Below are 20,595 nucleotides of genomic sequence, written 5' to 3'. Positions count from 1 at the left end.
ATTTCGAACTTTTGCCAATTTATTAAAATTTGATATTTTAAAAAACCCTTGAGTATTTCTCTTACTTTAATTCATGTATCAAGAAGAAACTTCGTATTTGTGTTTCTGCATCGACGTAATGTGGGAGATGAACCGCAGCGACGAAAATGTGGGAGCCATGGAGGCCTCTTTCAAAATACCATGGACGCTGATGACTCTGTACAGGCACCATTTTGTTTTTGAATACTCTGTAAAACTTAATTTTTGTACCTAAAAACATGTTCAATAAAGCAATTTAATTAGATTTTGCATATAATATAAAGTTTCTTTGAAATAAAATTCCAAAAATGACCTCAAAAAAACAGGGCTCTACATAGATGTTACCCCTCAAAGGTTACGCGATGTCAGAAAATTTGTCAATGAATCGTCTGTAGTAACTACACAGGCCAATAAATTGTTTAATATTCCTTGGGTTTCTCGGCGTGGAAAATTGTTGGACGGCTAAAATTTTATCGTTGTGAGGTAGTAAGCCGTCTTTCGAGATTACATAACCTAGGTATACTACCTTTGATTTAAAATACTCGCATTTTTCGGGATTTAATACTAAATTCGCTTTTCTTAGACGTTCCATTAATTCAATAATACTCTCACAATGTTCCTCGATAGTCTTACTATTTACGCAAATATCATCGAAGAAGGTTACTACTCCTTTCATTCCTATCGTTAAAAGGTGGATTAATGATAGAAAGATCGGCGAGCTTGTTTTCGATCCGAAAGGCGACCTTGTAAACTGGGAAAGGCCTTGGTCGCATTGAAATGCTGTCACCTGCCTGTCCTCTTTTTTAACTAGGCATTGATGATATCCTGAATAAAGATCAAAGACCGAGTATATTGTGGTCCTCCTAACGCATCTAACTGATCGTCTACATTTGACACTGGAAAATTGTAATCGGGAATCAGTGTATTTACTGCGCGGAAGTCTATTACTGGTCTTTTCTTGATTACAACTTCAGCATTCCTTTTCTTGTCTATGCAAAATATTGGAGATGAGTAAGGACTAAAAGACCTTTCAATTATACCTTGGTCGAGCATATTTAAAACTTGAGCATCAATTTCTTTTCTTAACTCCGGGGGTTGTCTGAAAGGTTTTATTCGAATTGGTACTTTCGACGTTAATGGAATTTCGTGTTGGAGTAGATTATTATATCTTATTTTATCTCCAGATAAGTAATATCTGTCGTTGAATTTATTTATTATATCAACTATGTGTTCCTTTTTATTTAAATTCAAATGATCTAGTTGTGTCATGCCGATTATTCTTGATGCCCTATCTTCCATATTCTGATTCATACTTATTTTGGCTATCCGCACGTGTTCGTTGATAGTAGAAGGCATTCGTGTCTTCCCCTTCAATAAAAACTTTACAACCACCAAAAGTTGTAAAACTATTCGTTGTTTATTGGACCTTTAAAGGTGGCTCATAGTTTTATATTTTTCGGCTATTTGTGCCACTTCCTCTAATAATTCTTTAATATATTCTTTATCTCTGATTCTTTATCTCTGATAATGACTGATAAAAAGTTGCTCACAGAATATGGTTTATTACTTGTGTATGAATTCGTATTATTTAATACGTATTATCCTAACAATCTACAATTTTGCGATCGCTGCTATTACTTTCTTTAATTTTCGACTTATAATATGGCTGTATACTCAATTTATTTTTTGTCTTTGAGAATTTCGTGGGGTGAATATCATCTACAAAATTTTTATCGAGGGTGCTTTCATTATGGCTTTGCTCAACCCTACTTATTATATTATTCTGAATAAATAATGAATTAGCTTTCGCGGAACTTGAGCGTGCACTCCCGCCTTCTTTATTGGCTAATACTAAATTACAAACTGAGTACGTACTTTGGTTTTTTCTAATTTCTGATTTTTTACAATTTTCAACATTCGAATTTCTAATTTCGGATGTACAGATTTCAGGTTCACTAATTTTAACTTCGCTAGCTTTTTTCAGTTCAATTTCGGAATTACAAATCTGAGATTTTTTGTATAGCAATTTACAAATTTCGAATTTTCGCAATTTTACTCCAATTTTATTTGAACTATTGCCTTCGTAACCGCCCTGTCTAATTTTATTGACATAGATTTTATCTGGCTCAAGATCTATCTTTGATTCTTCATTGCTCTCTTTATTAATGGGAACTCTTCTCGCAAATATGTCTAAATTGTTACGAATTTTTATTTGATTTCTGACTACTCCAGCGTAACTTTTGCAGTTTTTTTATTGATTTTCAATAACGATTATCATCTTGCGATGTTATATATTGATTATCAGCAATTGTATTGTTTGTGGATAAAGAAAATACTTTTTCAGCGATTTTTAAAATATTGGTTTTATAATCTATTTCAGCGTTGAATTTACGCAAACATTCACTGCCGATTAGTCCGTCATCTTCAATAGGTAAGTCATCTTGTACCATATGAAATTCAAATTCTAAATTTTTTATTGTAATATTTATTTTTCCTAATGTTACTACATTGTTATGTGTAATACCTCGCAGCTCTAAAATATTCAATTTATTCAGTTATGCTTCGTTTGGTTTCTTAGACCATTTCAGTAGAGATGGTCCAGCACCAGTATCTAGCATGATAGAAAGACTGATATTTTGATTTTTATCTTCTAAAATGAAAGTTGGTGATTTACTATTCAAGTTTAAGTCTTTTTGATACTTCTAATTTCCTTGTATTCTTACTTAAGCTCGACGCTCCGTTTGGCTGGTCGTTTCCCCGGTCGCGCCCGTCACTTGGAAACCACCAGCGTTTCCCTGCTGTTGTTTCTTTTGTTCATTACAAATTCTTTTGTTACATCTTATTATCCAGTGACCTTCAATACCGCAATAATTACAAATAGTCGGATCTCTGTTTGGATTTCCTGGTCCACGATCATTAGAATTAAAATTTCCCTGGTATTGATTTTTTTATACAGAGTTCTGATTTTCTTGGAGAGGAGCTACTTGCTGGCACATTCTTTCTCTATTGGCTGTATTTTGACTACCCACTTGCTTTCAGCCTTCATTACTATTGAATATTTCGTTTCTAAATTTTGTACTGCCAGTGTTACGGTAAAAACAAGTATCTGCTAAATGATTTGACAACTTACAAATTTGACATACTTGTGAGTTATCTGCTTTTACTACTTTTACACTTTTAATGTTTGCTAATTCTTTTTTTGCTTGTGCAAGTACTTTTACTGTCTGGTTGAGATCGTTCGGTTCTTGTGTTGCCAAATCGCATTCAATTTCTACCGCTTTTGCTGTTGCTTCTTCGAGATTTTTTGCCTGTCCCATTCGCGCTTTAATTACCCAGTGTAAGCCGCGGATGAAAAATTTGACTTTATCCTTTTCTAATTGATTTAAGAATCCAACATTATATCTTTTTTCGCGCACTGCTGGGCTTACTAATTCTCGTGCTACCGTTTTAACTCTGTTTGAGAATTTTACTACATTTTCTGAGGCTTTTTGCTTGAACATAGCCAGCTCACTTGATAATTGGTTGAAAATTTTGTCTAATCCGAAAAGGTGATCTAAATACATTTCAATCTCTCTAATTGTCTTAAAATGTTTTCCGCGCATACTTTTTAATACATCCCCGTATAGTCTCATTTTAACTAATCTTACTAGATCCGCTTCATTATCGGGTGGAGTAACATTATTATAAGCTTCCCAACAACCGTCTAGAAAATCATTTAGTGGAATGCAGTATCTGTCGTATTTAGGAATGAAATCTACGATATCTTTTAAACCTACATTTCTCAAAGACCTAATTGTAGAATTTTGTACTGTACGGGTTACTTCTTCTGGAGTTGAATGATAAATCAGTATTGTGCTGGCAAATGATCTGCGTGTTGACTTTGGTGTAAAGTATTCTGAATTGCTACTTTTCTCGTTTTGACATTTTTCAGTAAATTTTGGTATTAAAAATTTAACGTTTCTACGATTTATAACAGGAATTTCGTTTCTTGTTTTATTTATTTCGTCTTCGTTATCATTATCAATTTTTCTCTACTTTATTAATTACATCTTTGTAATTGATGATATAAGCTTTATTTACCATGTTTTAAAAATTCAGTGGAGTACCTACGAAAGATGTATATAAACAGTAAACATTTAAAATGATATATTTTATTATGAATAATTGACGCTTTTGCAACGTTGAGACGTAGGTTGTAAAGCAAAATGGCAGATTACGATGCGTGCGTTCGTAAGCAGCACATGTATGAACGTCGCATCATTCGAAATACTTATTAATCTATAAATTTTGAATGCTGATTCACATCACATTTACTGATTTGAATCTTATATTGTAAATATGTGTATATATTGTAAAATATATTGTAAAATAAGCCAAAATTAAAAAAAAGAGAGAGGTAAAATATAATATAATATAAAATAAAATGAAATAATAGAAATCATAAAATAAAATATATATAAATTGCGAAACAAGCAATAGATAATTGAACTAAAGGAACATATAATGAAATATTTTCTGATTACAGAACCAAAAACATGATGCATTCCTCTCTGTTATCACTGATATTCCTAACAATAACTAATCCATTTACAGACATCATAGGATACGACTGCGGAGTAAGATCTCTTAATATAACCACTATATCTTTATTAAATGTGGAAGAATGTGAAATACCTTCTACAAAAATAAACGTAACAAGAAAATACATTGAATAATTACAGTTAAATAACTATGAAACTGCACAAGTGATTCAATGTAAAGTCCAAGTAGTCCGAACTGGTTATTATTGTGGAATGCATTCACACAATTCCATAATAAAGAATGGCGCAATAGAATATTTAATGGATGTAAGCCATCAAACTTGTTATGATTTGCACAAAAGCGGTTCATTTTACTTTGACAATTCACATGTATTTCGAGATATTAAAGTTAATTAAACCACAGTTAGACCCGATATACGTGCAGGAAGCGTAGATCAGAATGAAGAATGTAACGATGGTAGTTATTCCAATGCTTATGGAAGCTGAGTTCCGTAGTTGTCCAAGCTAAAAAGAAAGTAACTTTACAAGAATATACCGCTTCTGTTGACCTAGATAATAACCAAATAATATTACGTAGTGGCGTTAAATGTATTTTAGGTAGTGAACATTGTATAGATTCTGAAGGAGGATATACTTTTTGGGAAAGTATATCTAAAGATGTATACAAATTTAATCGGTATCAAATATTATATGAAGGAGCAGCTAATCAGATTGAAAGTGAAATAGAACAAACTTCATACTCGTTAGTAACACAAGACATCGCTTTCGCATTAATATCCAAATTCAAACGTAATCTATGTGGCTACGAAATTATAGTTACCAAACACCTAAAATTATTTGTTTATGTTGTTGAAAATAATGCATTTTTCCTAAGTAAGAAAATGTCGATGAATAACCTAGATATATTTGCGTATGTAAATTCTAAATTTGTACATGTAGAAAGTCATATAAAGGTACAATTAAGTCGTATGTACAAGGATGTTGTCGTACATTGCTGTAAGCAAGAAAGAGAAATTTTGAAAAATGGACTTGCAATTGCTAGTCAATCTCCCGATCAGTTTGCCTATAATCTCATGAAAGAACCCGGATACATGGCTGTATCAGCAGTAGAGATAGTGCACATTGTTAAGTGTATACCCGTTGATGTGAAAGTATCGTAAGGAGATTATGCTGAACTAAAAGTAATCCACAACAACCATACCAAATTCTTGTCACCTAAAACATATATTTTGAAAGCTTATGGGACAGTAGTTGATTGTAATGCTCTACTACCTACATTTTTTTATTTCAATGACGACTGGTATAAGTTTTTACCAAGAGCAGTAGAAGCAAAAACTCCCAACACTCTTAAGCCTTTTTCTGGATTAACCTGGAAATACCAGAATATTCCCTCACTAGCCACCAATGGAATACATACAGAAAAGGATCTACAAGATTTAATGAACAGAATCCTGTTCCCTTTGGAACAACCTGCAGTAATGTATGATGTAACAATTATACTAATTATCCAAACTATTAAAAAATTAATAGAAGTCCTCATCAATGAAATAACTCTGCATAGCATTCATGGATGGTCTTTTCATCTGATTGGGGCCATATGGAATAGTTTAACTACCTTTCTGATACATTTAGCACCAAAACCTACAGAAGCGAAAAGGGATAGAGAATCACCAGCAAATATTGCCACAGCTCCTGGACAGGAATTATATCCAACTCTACATACAAATGAAAATGAAATAGCACAGAACAACCAGAGTAATTCTATTCCAGCATCACAATCTTAAGCAGTTAAACCGTCGTTTGGGTTTGTCCCATGTTAGGGTAAGATCTTCGAGATTATAAAATATAAAATATAATGATAAAACCTTGATTACGGCATGATACGACAAGATCCTTATAATTAGAATTAAAAGTTCGATTACTCTTCCTCGTTGCACTCCTCTAGTAAACTTTTAAGAGTGGGGGTGTGACGGCGGGCCATATATGATTAAAGTTTTTAAATTTCATAAGAATAATTTTTCTAAGACCAACGGCAGAGTTGAAAACGTTTGCCATGAGCTATGGGAACCGAGCCGAGTGTCACAGGGAAATTCTTCTTGATAGTCTCCAAGCAATAGAATCTATAGTCTAAATTTATACAAGCGTGCATTCATTTTTTCAATACGCTATTCTGCCCTTCGTACCTTCGCACTTATATATGAAGTATATGAAGCCTCCGAACACGTGAGCGCTGAAATGCTGATGAGAGAAGAGGGCCATAAAACTGCAATCTGTTTCCCGTTCTAGTTTTTCCCACTGAATTCTTCTCGTTTAAGAAGACAAAAAAAATTTTTACCATTCAAAGAGAATGACAAAAAAATATTGAAGTTATAAAAATTAACCTGTCACCTTCTGTTATAAACAATTATGACTCTCCTAATTTTTTTATCGATTCACCATTTTCAAACATCAAAATATACAATTTAAGGTAAATAATAGGATCATAAGCAACAATAGCCTATAGTAACTAATAACGTAACACTAAGTTCAGACAAATTCACAAATAGATAGAATCATAGAATTTTTACATTTTTAGTATTATTTCAACTTGTAATTGATTCCCTAGTATGAAATGATAATGTAAAATTACAATTATGTACTCTGATTAACATTCGTTTGTGTTAATTAATTAAAAATAATTGCGTCACTCTTGCTCTCAAAAATGAAACTCTAAGAGTCATCTCTGGAGAAAAGGGCCCAAGTTTAGAAAAGAACCGCACTCTCTCTCTGAAAACTCACGCCCTCCGACCAATCATGTATTCCGGTTCGGCCAAGAAAATTCTTCGGCCAATGCGGAAAACTTTGAGTTTGTCACTCAATGGGCCTGTAGAAGGGGATTTCTACCCAACCACCCCCAGGTTATAAAAAGCCCTGCACAAGGCCGCGGTAAGCAGTTTAGTGGAAATTAATAAACTCAGGTTCCAGTTCAAAGAGCCAAAACTATTTTAAGAAACATCGTCAGCCCGAAGGAAACTAGCCGGATTTAGAGAGAGCAAGAGCATGATCGAGAGAGCAAGAGTGACTTTAAAGAAGGCAAACTTCCTTACGTCGAAACAAATAAAAAAGAGTAAGTTACAAAATTTATTTGGCTATCTTTTCCTTCAATAGTTAGTTCCTTCGATAGTTATCCCTTTGCGGAGATCCATTAAGCCTGAGTCTGGTGGATTTCCATTCAAGCCCCTTTAAGAGCACATTAGGCTAGAAGTCTGGTGTGCTCATAATTACATTTGGTTATTATTATACCCATAATTAGGAGTTTCTGGAACGACAATATTGCTCGTCCCGGCTAAAGTGTTACGTACAAGCCAAATTAGAGCAACCCTGAGTCTACGCTTACTCCAAGCGTACCTGAGAGTGACTTCGACGTCACAAATATTTCATTAAATATTTATCATAGAATATAAACAAAAAATAAGTAGACAAACATATATATCTTTCTTTACGTATAAAAGAACATTTTATTAAATATTTCATATGTCATATAACACAGGACCACAAAATATTTTTGAGAGTCTACTGAGATCCTAATGGGTATACTTTACGTTTTTGGGGTTGTTGAATACGAATCCATGTACAAAATCGAGCCAGCACGTCAGGTTTTGCAGTAAAATTGAAAAAATAGTAAAAAATCGCCGATTTTCGCATACATTCATACCTAAACTTATATACCCACTCGTATACTCCCTGATCAGCCCCACCCCCTCCCCCCATAACCCCTTCATAATTCCAGAAAAATTCCAAAACATTTCTTCATTAACCCTAACCCTTCATTAACTCCTCATTAAACCCTCAATAACCCACATATCAAAATTTACGAAACTGTGAAAATTTGAAATTTTCAAATTACAAAAATTGCAAAAGAAAGTTGCAAAAATGTGAAATATTAAAAAATGTAAGGGTTAACTTACCCCATCAGCAATACGCTGTGGAAATCCTATGAGGGGTTAATGAGGGGTTAATGAGGAAATTTTCTGGAGTTATGAGGGGGTAATGGGAAGGGGGTTATGGGAGGTTATCTGGATGTAAAATTTCCTGCTCTTTCGATTGCCGTTGTCGAAAATAGGGGTTCATTCTGATCAGCCTTAGGTTAATCAGGGGGTATACAAGTGGGGTTGGTCAGGGGTATACGAGTGGGTATATAAGTTTAGGTATGAATATATGCGAAAATCGGCTATTTTTTACTATTTTTTCAATTTTACTACAAAACCTGACGTGCTGGCTCGATTCTGTGCATGTATTTGTGTTCAGCAACCTCAAAAACGTAAAGTATACCTATTGGAATCTCAGTAGACTCTCAAAAATATTTTGTGGCCCTGTGTAATAATACAGAGAAGGACTACTAATAAAAAAGTAATATTTTCATTAACACAAAACAAACATAAAAGCTTTAACATTTTCATAGTCATATTCAAGTTACAATCTAATGATATATTTATTAATTTATTGATATTTGGATATTATATAGTTATACAGTTTTTCGGTAAATGTTTTACTTTTGGTTACACGAATTCTGCCAGTTTCGTCAATGCCGAATAAACATGAAAGTTGGTGTGTCGAATTTTTGCATGCATCAATAATCATATTTAAACTTATATCCGCTGTAATGATTTTTTTTCTTATATTTACCGACGTAACGTCTTTTAGTAAATCCAAGTTTTTTAACAACGACGTACACTTTTGTGAAAGCTTAACATTTTCTTTTGCTATATTCCAAAGTAAACCAGATTGAATAAGCTGTTTATGGCTTATTTTTAATTTTTCTATAATTTGAGAAAGCATACAGACATCACCAAGAGCATCATCATTGAAACCTTCTATTTGAAGATATTGAGCAACATATTCTAATTTGTTTTGTCCTTGTTTTTTAAAACCAGTAACCATTTTAATAGCAGATATTGTGTCTACAAATCCGTAAATTATTGACGAAAAATATTTATCCGTTTACGTTTTTTCAATAGCTCTCATTAATCTCGGATAATCAAAAGAATAATTATGAGCAGCCAATACACATTTTGTATTAAATAAACCTAAAAACTCATATACACTAATTAATCCCTCTTGTAAATTAACAGTAGATACTGACTTTCTATGTAACTGCAAATTGTTATTACTAAGTCTCAGTCCATGTATTTGACTAGATTTTTTTGGTAGGATTTGTTAGTAGGTATATATATATTCATATTCTTTATGTTTCAATGCTATCTGAAGAATATCAGCGTCACTAGAGAGACCTCGTGTCTCTAAATAAAAAAAAATAACAATTGGCTCGGCGTTTTCATCTAGAAATGCTACTTTAATACCATCAAATGGAGAAGTCAACAAACTCATATTTGATTCGTACGTTGGGCCTTCTTTCGATTCTTTTGTATTGCGAAGATCACTTTTTTTTTGTTTTAAAAATAATCTACGCCGTTTATATTTTAGCGTAGTGATTTTCTTGTATCTGCGACTACGTTTTTTATCTGATGTATCCGTGTATCTCATAGTTTTTTTACCGGGGGAAAAATTATATTTTTTGTTCAAATCAACAATACTTTTTTCTCCGTCATTTTTTTTTGTTTACAGCTAAACCCACACGAATATTGTAAGAGTTGGTCATTCCAAAAAGTCGGAATTTCGGAGCTTTGCTAGCGACTATTGCATTGTAGCTTTCATTAGGGTTGCTAGAAACTACGGCAGAAAATCCACTAGCTTTATTCGCGAATGAATTAAATATATTAGTCAAAGTTTCGTATAAACGTGGATCAGAGAAACCTTGTCCAATAATAGAATGCTCGTACGAGTCTGGATTATCTGCATCATACCTGCACCATCCTCTGCAGTTCTCGTGGTTATTAAAGCAGTAATTTGGAATATTTCTAATAGCTTGTTCTAATGCTAATTTATCCCCAGCATTCTGTGATACACAGTACTTAAAACATCTGTCAAGATATCTGATACTCTTAGAATTTAATTCTTTATGGCTTTTTATAATCTTGTACAATTCAGAGACAAGCCCTTTGCCGGTGTGCTTAATATCATCGCGTTTGACGATTTCATGTTCTACTGAATTTCGAGCGGCAGCAATAGCACTCGAGCAATTCTCGCCCACGAATATACCAATTTCAACATTGCATTTTTTGAAAATTGTATTAGAACAAACAAGCATGGCAGCAGCTTTAGGCTCCATTTCCTTTGCACTGCCTTCGAAATTTAATTTCCAATCATGGTCACTTTTTGGGTGGCCACGATCACACATAAGGCATTTCCGATTTAGAATAACTTGTGATATAATTTTTTTTGAGAAATGTTCTATGAAACCTCTTCTTCCAGATAGGCTGTCATAGCTCCTTCCAGAGCCTTTAGTTGTGTTATGTCTAAGCGAGGAGATGTTACGGCTAGACGTAATAATGTTTAAAATACTGTCGCATTGGTAAAAGTTGGATCTTAGTCAGGAGTTAAGCAGAGGTTTGTTAAAGGGATAGCGCCTTTATTATATGTAGCGTGTTTAGGTAGATAACTTAGTTTCTCACCTTGTTAGGATTGGATTTCAGAAGAGGTTTTTACAAACAGTCTCAGGTGTTTGCGCTTTATTTAAAATTTATTGTTTAAAGACAATTTTATAATGCTTAGCAGAGTATAATTCCGGTTCTGAGTAGCCGGATAGCGAGACGTAGAAATAACTACATCAGTATAAGTACGAGTACTAGAGTATAAGTGCTAATATAAGCGCTAATGTAAACTTTAATATGAACTGCGCGAACTGTGTATTGTGTGAACGGAACTGCCTTTCGGGGATCCCGCCTTTTTATACCATAGGCTGATGTGCCCCTTCCTGTGTTTTCGCCGAATAAATATGCGGTGAGTAATATTTGCGGAAATATTATGGAGAACGTGCTTAGATTAATCTATCCCGCTAGATAGATTTACTAATATTTCCGGGAGGGTTGATACGATAGGAAATTAAATTACCGATACCCGGTTAGTTACCATAACCTTTTGTGTGACATTTACTTATCACAATTCGTCACGTACATTTTCTTTGTATCGACGTGACATGCCCACCCCTCGGAGTCCTTTGCTGATAAAGCAAGGGACTAGCGCTCTCCGAGCGTTACTGTATCTATTTTGTTGGAGTATATATATTTTTTTGTTATCTTTTTTTGTGTCTTATCATTCTACATACATATTTGTATTGTGTCGTATTATATATATATTTGTTGTTTTTTTGTTATTATTTTTATTATTTATATATATTTTTTTATCTTATTATTCTAAGAATAGGAAGGGCTTGGGATAGGATTACAGTAACTCCAAACGATGAACCTGCAAACTCCTCTGGAACCTACATAAAACCTCCTAGCTGATACATCTGGCACAAGGGGCATTACTGAGCATAAAATGCTGCGGGCGGACATATTCGGCCTCCATGGCCAGTTGTTGGTCTTTTGAAGCGGCTGCGATACGTGCCCGGCAGAAGAAACACCCCTGCCAATGTGTCGTGTCTTGTCCGCACACACGGCATGGATTGAAAGGGGGTCGTCCGAACCCCTCTCCTCCATAGGTTTCCTCGAAGAGGAATCTTAGGTGCAGGTGTCCGTGATGGGCCTCCTGGAAAATATACTTCGTCAGCTGGTGGTGGCTCCAGTCTCCATCGTCGTCCAATAGTGGCAGCTCAGGATGTTGCATGAATAGCTCCAATGTTAGAGAATTTATTTTCGATGAGAATTAGGAAGAACAAATCGTTAATTTTTAAAAGATTCCTGGCGTAATCAATATGCGCCTTGTACTTTCCTAATGATTCGCTTCCTATTACACCGTCTTCTAATATAGGAAAACTTTCTGGTACTAGGTGAAAATCTAGTATAAAGTTATGAAAGATTAGTGACATTTTTGCTAATGTCGCGATACTTTCTTGCGAGATCCCTCGTAGTTCGTATCTGTCTAGAATATTTATGTGGACACCGTCTGGTTTGCTTAAAATTTTTAGTAGTGATACTGCTGCCCCGGTGTCTACGATAAAGCTAAGTTTTTGTTTAGTTGTATTTATTTCAAGCTGTATTGTGGGTAACTGACAGTCAAGATGTAAAAGGATGATTTTCTGTGCGTGCGACGTTTGAGGCGCTGTATTTACAGGGGCTCCCGGGCAACGCCAAGTGTCTGGGAACCTTTGTCTTTTTCCTCCTGTTGTAATGTTTATTTCTGAGTTTTCGTTTTTCACAATTATTCTACCAGTGTCCCGTTTTTTTACAGTAATTGCAAATTGCGGAATTATTTTGTTGCAATTTTTCTTGCGAATTCAAATTGACTGGGGCGCTAGTTTTTACTTGTTTTTGCGCGGCCCAATGTGGCTGCACGAGGCTCCGCCCACGGCTGCTGTTTGGGCTGCTGCCGTTACTTTTTTCAAAAAATTCTTCTTATGAAATTTTCGTATTTTTTACCGTAGAATCTGAATCTGAAAAAAAAGTATGCATGTTCTATTTAAAAAAATGGATTTTCATGCACTTCCGGTTTGAATAGGCCATTTTCGGTTGGAACCGGAAGTTGATTTTACGTCCAATCGAAAGAGCGTACTCGATTTATATATAGGTGCGTTATCAATTTTTGAAAAAAAAAACTTTTTCGGCAGACTTTGGGGGGTGGACGGGTGGTCTGAGACACCCTGTATAAAATATACAAAGTTATTTAAAAAAATCATTGATTTTTTTCTCATAAGTTATAATTTATGCATACATTCATACATACATTTACAATTTAAAAATGAAAGACATTACAATTGCCTGTTTGTCTATAAGTATACAATATAAATAAACAGTATATACAATCAACAGTACATACAATTTTAAAATGCTTCATTTACCTGTTTTATATACAATTCAATTTTGATAATGTAATAATTATTACAATTTCTGAGCTAGTAATAAATTATGCAATAACAATAATTTATCTAATGCATTTCAAATTTTAAAATGCTGTAAAAAAATTTCGTTATTTTTATAAATTATTAAAATATGAATTATAATTAACTTGTTTCTAAGTAATTTGCTTCTTTTTTGTAGAATTAGTAGTAACAATCTTGATTAAAAATAATTTATTTTTTGAAAAATTGTTACTAGGTAATCATAAAAAGTTTAATATAAATTTTAATGAGGTTATTATTTCCATATCAAATCAACTCACAATAACTTTTTCAGATCTTCTAAATTTTCAATCGTCAACTACCTTTCTTCTTGTGTAGCTTACGTGCAGCTCTCTGTAACCATGCTTTCAATGCATTGGTGATATATTCGATGAAGATAAAATTGTATTTAGATGATTGTAGCCGATACCTCTATTTAAAACACCTATATGAAAATTTATTGTTTATTATTATTATTATTATTAATACTATTATTAATATATTAAGGATTATTATTTATATAATTACCAATGGTTGCTTTCGTATTACAGTTAAAGTGCACTTTTTGGTGCGATCGTTCAGCTACAATGTGTTGTTTGTGTCACGTCGATACGAAAGAATAAGTACGTGACGAATTATGAGTTATGGTAACAAACTGGGTATCGGTAATCTAATTTTCTATTGTACCAACCCTCCCGGGAAGATTTGTAAATCTATCTAGCGGGATAGATTAGTCTAAGCACGTCTCCATAATATTTCCGCGAATATTACTCATCGCATATTAAATTGGCGAAAACACAGGAAGGGGCATATCAGCCTACGGTATAAAAAGGCTGGACTGGAATTCGCACAACACAATACGCAGTACACAGTTGACAATTTAGCAGTTTGGTAGTTTCGCAAAGTTATTTTTTAAGTCTAACTATCCGGCTATTTAGAACCGGGATTATACTCTGTTAAGTATTATAATTGTCTTTAAACAATAAACCTTAAATCAAGCGCAAACACCTGAGACTGTTCGTAAAATACCTCTTCTGAAATCCAATCCTAATAAGGTAAGAAACTATGTTATCTACTTAAAACGCCCTACGTATAATAAAGACGCTATCCCTTTAACCAACCTCTGCTTAACTCCTAACTAAGATCCAACCTTTACCAACGCGACAATATTTGAATATATTATTACGTCTGGCTGTAACATCACCTCGCCTAGACATAACATTTGTCAGAGTAAATTACGTTGATGCTCTGGCAATTACGACACAAAACATAAATTTTAAAGGCTAAGCCAAACTTTTTTTCCTGAATAATATCTAACACAGATAGCACATTATTACATTTTCGACAGATTAACTGTCTTGCAAGAGTTTCTAAATGAACAATACGACGACCATCGAAATTATAAGGTGACAATCTTTGGAGGTTATCTGAACGGTTTTTCATTCCATAAACATTGCGAAGATTTTTTCCTAATTCCTGTTGCTTCACTCGGTGTCGATAAACTTTTTCAGCACTCTTTTGCCTTTCCAAAAAAATTTCTCCACGTCTTTTGTCATTATTAATAAACATATAACACTTATAATATCACTTTATTACATTTCGATTTTACGTACTCTACCGCTATTTGTGATATGTATACAGTTATGTATAGGTTATACATAACGCTATATATGTACAACGACGCAATGTTGCCAAATGTAATCGCGTATTTTCTCTCTTTCTCGCACAGATCTATCTTTCTCTCTTACCCGAGTGAGCATCCTTAGGATGTAATGATCAGAATTGTCAAAAAAACTTTGTGAACTTATCCTACGTGACTAGGAGTACTAGCTTGAATTTTGAAAAAAAAAAATTTGAAAAAAAAATATTCATGAAACTTACTGAATAACTTTGATACAAACATGTTGAAATGACTCTCTTTCGGTTTGCGCACAGCTAATGATGGGGATATATAAAGACAAAGTGACTCTTATTTTATTCATTTTTTTAATTAAAAAATTTTGTTTTCCAAAATTATTTTTTTTTGTTATTTCTAAAAAATATAAAATTAAACAGATATCCAGTCTTCAATTTTACATTTATTCAGTGACAACATAATTTTTCTAGAAAGTGGCTCAAACATCAAAATTTGCACATTTTATGAAGGCTGACTATCACATTCAATGCAATAACTAAATATTTCTTTTTTTGTTGAAACATACTTTATTTACATTTTGAAATATACTTGGATCGGCAAAAACGTATCCACTTTTGTACTAAGCGTATTGTAGCATTGGACGAAAAGTTCCTGCTGTGAGCTGATTGTGAACAAGTGAATGCATCTTTAGAAACAATAGTCTATTATGCACTTGTTCTTCTTTCAACTCTAACATTATTTGATTATAAATTGCACGTACAAAAATTTTATACTGCTTAAAAAAAATATGCGTTAATGGCTGACAATTCCTGTTGTACCTGCAGGTATTATTAATGGCTCAACATAATCTTTTTTACCGAACGGTAAGCAACTCATCAAAAAATTTGTAGATTGTCCGGTCCAACTATTAGTCAAAAGTAAAGTGTTTTCTTGTAGATGAGGTATAAACACTCTGCAATCTATTTCTTGACGTGTTCTTTGGTTAGATTACCAGATTTACTACAAACTACGATTAAATTGCTCGGTGTATTTTGATACACTTCCATACGAATACGGGGCCCAAATTCATTACCAGTAGTTTCCTGTAAGCATATTAACATAGGTGACAAAAGTTTACCAGATGCTGTGATTATTGGCTGAATTGTATTTGAATGACTAGTATTAAAAACACTTTTTACTAATTGCAAAGTGTCTTTTTCACTACGGATACTTAAAATTCTTGTCGAAAAATATTCTTTTGAAAAACCAGACTGATCAGAATTCATAACAAAATTTAGATTATATTAAGGTATTCTAGCATTTGTAAGTTGTAAGTGGATAGATTTACGATTTGCAATTTCAGTTTCTTCAGTCACATGCTTACTAGTTACGAGTTTAGTTATTTTTCTTGAACGAAGTCGAAGTTTCAGATTCTTAATAAAATGAGGGCTTGCTGTAAATTTGTCTAATCCAACTCTTCTTGCTTCTTCGATAGCCCAGCGTCGAAGATAAATATCATGAACTGGTAAGAATTTTAGTCCTGCTTCAATAATTCGACTCTTAATATACTGTTCTAGTTCATACATCTTAAATGCAAAATTTCCCTCGTTTTCTATATATTTTCTAAACCTACTTATATGCGTAGGTTGTAAGCGAGGATACAATGTTTGGATAGAAAAAAATTTCAATTTTTTACATCATTCATCTTAATAATTTTTTCCATTGTTTCAAATGAAAATGATTGACTTTTATAAGGAGTATTCATTTCAAATGAAAAATCATATCCATGGGCTTCAATTTCTTCACCGTAGGTTCCGATTTAGATGGAAATTCTGAAGATTCTGTTAGGCTCATTCGAGAATTTAATTCTTCTGATAAAGAACCTTCTGATTCATTTTTCTCTTTCAAATCTTCGCTTTCTAAAGATTCGGAACCAAATCGAGTCATTTCCAAGGATTCTTCTATTTCTAATTCAAGTGATTGATGGCATAATGTTTTGAACAATTAAGATAATTGAATAGCGATATTAGAATCAACACTATTTGGATTTTTTAAATTAGATGTATTAAGACATCCATACATTTGTACAAAGTTTAATTTAAAAAAAAACTGAAAACGTTATGAGGGTTTGTCTCCATGATTTACAAAAAAATGAAAATCGTTTTAAAGAAAACATAATTTTACACTTTTATGAAAAATAATTAAATAGAATATTTCGTGTGAAAATTTACTTGCAAAAAGAAATTAGTATTTTAACAAATCGTCAACAACGCAATATAAGCTGTAAACAATTCTTTCGTTACCACATTCTTGTTATAAGGTAGATTCTAATAGCAACAAATTTCCTGTCTCTAGACTAGAGAGTGCGATTTGCTTACTGTTTGTTTTTTTTCTTACTTTTTTGTTTTTTATTTAATTATATTTTTTAGAAATAACAGAAAAAAAAATTATTTTGAAAAAAAAAATTTTTTAATGAAAAAAATTTTAAAAATAAGAGTCACTTTGTCTTTATACATCGCCATCATTGGCTTTGCGCAATACTGAAGAAGAGTCATTTCAACATGTTTGTATCAAAATTATTCAGTAATTTTCAAAATATTTTTATCTTTTTTTCAAAATTTTTTTTTCAAAATTCAAGCTTTGAGGAAGCGGTTTAGCGTGTCGGTAAGATTGGCGGCGTTGGGGATGAACCGTCTTTATCATGATACTACCCCTAGGAATCTTTGTAGTTGCTTGGTTGTTTTAGGTGTGGGTAGGTCCATGATGGTTTGTACTTTACACTAATCGGTGTGCATGCCTTTCTTGTCGATCAGATGGCCTAGATAAGTAAGTGAATTGGAACAAAATTCGCATTTGTCTTTAGATGTTCTAGGTTTTTTTCAAATATGTCGTTGATTACTACTACGTCGTCAATATAAGCGAAAGTGAAATCTTTGAGATCGGGTCCTATCACCTTATCAAGCAGATGTTGAAAAGTGGCTGAAACTGAGTCGAGACTGAAAGATAAGATGCGGAATTGTTTCAGTGCTCTGCCAGGAACAGTAAAGGCGATTAGCAGTTTGCTTTCTTCAGTATTTGTCTCCTCGGAATTTGTCAGAGAATCTATGCAGAAACGTGCTTTTCCGTCCTTTTTCTTGACGATTACTATCGGAGAGATAAGTGGGCTGGCGGAGTCTTCGTATTGTCTCATGGCTCAAACTTGTTCATCGATAATGCGTTGCATTGCTGGGTTGTGTGGGCGGTATCGTTGCTAATTCCCTTTCGAGGAAGTGACGGAGTTCTCTGTCCTATTCGGGATTGGTAGTAAAGGAGTGTTAAAGATGGAGACTTGGAGGTCTAGTTTCCGTAATAGTTCCCTGCCTAGTACAGCTGGATGAAGTAGAGAGTCTATTACGTAAACGTAGTGGTATATCTTTTTGATTAAGATTTGGAATGTGCCCTCCGCGCTTTGGTTAATTCGCGTGTTATTTTCGTCCGCCATTGCTGTTGAGAGATATACTGGTGTGGACTTCCAGACGTTGTTAAGGCATAGAGTGGCTGTTCGTTTGTATAGGAACGAAGAGGTTATGCCTGTGTATATCAAAGGACCGATATGACCATACTACCCTGTGGCAAGAACTCATGATACACCACGCCCCTGTAATTGAAGAAAAAAACTGTGAGGAAAGCCTTCACGTTCGATCGAACTTGGCACGCTTTTTTCGGTCTTGGCTCATGCGGCAGCTTTCTTTGGGATTATTGAGCTTTGGTCTCCACATCATTACCATAAACCCATGATTCATCACCAGTTATGATCCTCCGGAGCACATGTGGGTCGTTACGGACCGAGTCCAACATCTTCTGAGCAATGTTAACCCGATGCTGTTTTTGGTCGAAATTCAGCAGTTTTAGCACGAATTTCGCGGCGACCCGACTCAAGTCTCAATTATTGTTTAAAGTCGAATGGCATGAGCCAATCGATATGTTTAGATCTTCAGAAACTTTTCTAACGGTGATTCAAAGATTGACCAATACTATTTTCTTCACTTTATCAATGTTTTCGTCTGTTGTTGAAGTGCTCGGGGGTCCAGCACGTTGTTTATTGTTCACATTTTCTCGACCCTCTGAAAACATTTTGTACCACCGATAAAAGTTGCTTTAGTCCAAGCTAGCTTCACCATATGCTACAGTCAACATTCGGAATGCGACCGCGCACTTTGTTTTTCACACAAAATTTGATACAGATTCTTTGATCCATTTTTCAGAATAGGCAAAAATCGAAGATGAGCTAAAACACATCCAAGCAAAACAGCTGTCAAAAATTAACCAACATTCAAAGTGACCGACCTTGTCAGCATAAGTAAGGGACATGAATACCAACATAACGTTACAAAAAAATCAAAAATCAAATTTACGTAGCCCGCGGAACATTCAAAATTCGCGATACTTTTTGAACAGACCTCATAAAACTACTTAGTATTTTATAGTATTTATATTTTACTTAGTATAGTATTTCATCTCATTTTACCCTAACTGATTGAGGTTTGACGAAAAAGTGTTATATACAGTTTTTGTAATAATTTTTCCCATAGCATCGACTACCGTGATCAGTTTTAGAAAATAATGACTTTTTGAGTAATTTGTTTAAGAAATATTTTATAAACAATTATACATGGCAAAAGGAAAATCCACGAGTCTATCTTTTTAGATATGCTATGAATGGCATGGATATTTTGACGCTATCTTACCCAGTTTCGGCATGGGACTCAATGGATTAATCAAGCTTTTCAGAACTAAATTTCTGTTCGTATGGCAAATCTAAGTTGAAACTTGTTAAAAAATACGCTATGAATGAAGAATCCTGCAACTTATTGCTTTGTTATAAAACTTTCTTTAGTTTGATGTAAGAGGAAGATTTGATTTATATTTATAAAAAATAGCAGAAAAACAGTAAAATTAAATATTATAAACTATACAACTAAATATTCATTCTCTGAATTTACTCTACCTTCAATTTTAATTCAGCATAGTGCAGGGAGCATGCAACATAGGGTCTGGAACATTCGTTGGTACATGATATAGATAATAAGACGCTGTTACACGCAGGCACATGCATGTCAATAATTGCTAGGATTTGTTATCTTTTCGGATAGGTTGAGATATTTTCAACCCTGTGTCTTCGTGCGAGGGAGAAAATATCCGCATACAATTAATCGAGTGTCCGTCGACGAGCCGACAGCCTTCTCGCAACACCTTGGAAATTTCTCAATCAATTGGGTAAAGGAAAGATAATTTTAGGATGCTTTGTACTGGGCTCGTTTGTCCCCCGGTCACGGTAAGTCAGCAGAGCACCAATACCCTATTTATTTCCGTTCTGGTCAGGAAGGAAAGTAGGTACGGACGATTTGTGCAATGTTCCTTGTTCAGTGGTGAGATTCACGCGATAGTGGAGATCGTTGTGTCAAATCGGTTGGAGAACCAAAGAAAGAATGTCTAACTAAGCTTGTCCGCTCTTATATATACGT

The 20,595-nt window shown here is 33.9% G+C and overlaps 1 protein-coding gene across 2 annotated transcripts in view; it reads left to right on the top strand.

Annotated features, from left to right (window-relative positions):
- The window catches only part of LOC131672648 (carcinine transporter), a 1,420,696-nt gene that overhangs the window by 887,970 nt on the left and 512,131 nt on the right, over positions 1 to 20,595 (top strand). The gene's annotated exons all lie outside the window — the stretch shown is intronic.

Source organism: Phymastichus coffea, unplaced genomic scaffold, assembly GCF_024137745.1.
Source record: "Phymastichus coffea isolate CEN01 unplaced genomic scaffold, Cenicafe_Pcof_1.1 PCOF00012, whole genome shotgun sequence".
Classification (NCBI taxonomy): Eukaryota; Metazoa; Arthropoda; class Insecta; order Hymenoptera; family Eulophidae; genus Phymastichus; species Phymastichus coffea.
The sequence above is the reverse complement of the archived record's forward strand: the minus strand, read 5'-3'. Positions and strand labels throughout refer to the sequence as shown.